This window comes from Arachis duranensis, chromosome 6, assembly GCF_000817695.3.
Source record: "Arachis duranensis cultivar V14167 chromosome 6, aradu.V14167.gnm2.J7QH, whole genome shotgun sequence".
Classification (NCBI taxonomy): domain Eukaryota; kingdom Viridiplantae; phylum Streptophyta; class Magnoliopsida; order Fabales; family Fabaceae; genus Arachis; species Arachis duranensis.
Genome location: NC_029777.3, coordinates 69967368 through 69969850, shown reverse-complemented (window position 1 = coordinate 69969850; position 2483 = coordinate 69967368).

Sequence of the window (2483 nt, the reverse complement as noted above, 5' to 3'; positions counted from 1 at the left end):
GGTAACCCTCGGAATACTTTTTTTTCTCATTTCATTCATATATTCATATATAACTTACTCAATGAGGGATACTCATTCCCGGGAATTTATACGTGCCTGGTCACCCTTACGACATAGGGTCAACAGAGTATCAAGTCTCAACCTGGAACACGTGGTTGCAAGCTACGGTTCTGTACCCAGGAAAACCCGTATCTCAGATAACATTAAATTCATAAGCCGCAAAATATTCATAATCATTCGCATTCATTACAAAATCATTCGTCATATCCATGGCATCATATAGCCGTCATACATACACATTCTCCTCATATAACTCATCACTTTTAACCTTAACTTCATCCCCTAAGTTACCCCTATTTCCTAGCTTTAACAAAGTCCATTTTTGTTGAAACAGGGGCCACGCGTACAAGTGGGCGTGAGGAATTCCTTGCTCGCGTGCGCAAGCCCCCTGCTCGCGTACACGAGAATTCCAACCCGAAAGGGTTGGTTGGTCGCGTCGCGAGCAGCTGAACGCGTACGCAAATTCCGGGTCACGCGTAAGCGTAGACCACGTGTACGCGTGAGCGTATGTTTTTCCAAAAATTTTGCTAAGTTTGAAAACGCTGCAGAATTTCATTTTTAATCTCAAACTTCCGACGCATATAACTTTTTTGTTAAAAATTCTTTTTCTTTCATTCTTCAAACGGCGTAAACTCTACGGACCCAATTTTCATACAAAACAAGTTTGAAATTATTTGGGGGTCCGGAAGCCAAGTTATAGCTCGTCGAGGTTCGGCCAAAAACTAATTTTTCACTAAGTTCAAAACCTCAATTTTCTTAAAGAAACCAACTCAAACCTAATATACCATACACCAAAATCAACAAAACATAACCTTGCCATCACCACAATATTCCTTCCAAGCCTACCATATCTCAATTTTCATCGAACCAAACTCAAGTCATACTTTCATTACATATAATTAACACAACCACATATCATTTGTTTTGCCAAGATCATCCACAACCTGCTTCAAACAGTTTTACATCAATATATACATGATCACATACCTAAATCTCTTGACTTTAGTCACAACATTCACCAACATACCACCACAAGCTCATGTTCATTCTTTTTCCCACTTTGCAAGCATCAATAATTCATCATTCAACAGTCCAACATTTAAAATCCAATGCCAACAATTAAGCCAAAACTCAACACTTATCAATAATCACTAGTCAATTTATATACTCATACATTCATTCCTATCTTAAAGTCAACTAGTCTAAGTCTTCACAGAATATTATATATTACATACGTGAAACTTAAATCATACATTGGCCGCTTTTTCATGTATTGTCCAAAGCCAAACACAGCCATATAAGCAAGAGTGAATATTTTTCTCAAGCTAATCGGGTCCTATAACATCAAGGAAGCAAAATCTTACCACCACTTTAACAAATTTCGAAAATGGAAAGGGATAGAGAGACTGGGGTGATAGAGTGGCTTACCTATGAAATTGTTCTGATAGATTCGTAAAGATCGACGTGATGGTCGCGTGGCCGCAAATGGTGCGGCGATCGGAACTCAGAGTGGAAAGTTATGGTGGTTGGAATTGAATGCTAGGGTTTGAGTCTTTCTTCCTTCTCTAACAATGTTTTGCAGCGTGAAGGAGTTGAAAATGGGGGAAGGGAAGCTGTGTTCTCTTGGTTTTGTTGGGTTGAATTGGGCCTTGGGCCCATTTTGGGTCCCGTTCGTCCGATTCAGTTCGTTTGGTCTAATTTTGGGCCAAATTCTTTAAAATTAATGTCAAAATTCTTATTTTAATTAGCTCTATCCTATTTTACTATAAAATCTATATTTCTAATTTTCTTTATTAAAATTTAATTTATTAGTTAATTATTCACTAATTTTACGGGATTTAAAATTTATACTATAAACGAGATAATTAAACAAATATCTTGTTTAGATATATCAATTTTGTTTACGCTACATCTCGAGCGCATACGAGATATGTGACAAATTTTTAATTGGCTATATCTCGTTTACACTATAAACATGTGTATTATTACAAAATTAATTACGATAAAATAATATTTATGATATGATTTGTATCGATTTACAAAATAAAAAATGATATAATTTATTGCTATTTAGATCAAATTAGATAAATTTACAAGTAAAATTTAGATATAATATAATTTAAATTAAAAAATAAAATTTAGAGATAAATTGGTATCATTGCAGTTTACGAGACCTAATTTTTAGAAAAAATAATTACAAATAAAAGTCATTATAACTACGTTATAACATATCTTCGATATTTAAATAGTTAATTTTTTTTAATAAAATTAAATAAGTGATTAATCTCTTCCACAAATCTACAAATTTTTTATTTTTTTCTGACGTTTGCAATTTAAATTTAAAAATTAATACTCATAAAAGTACTTAAAAAATTTAAAAATAGGCAAAAGTTTTTAATTTTAAAATTTTTTATATACTCTTT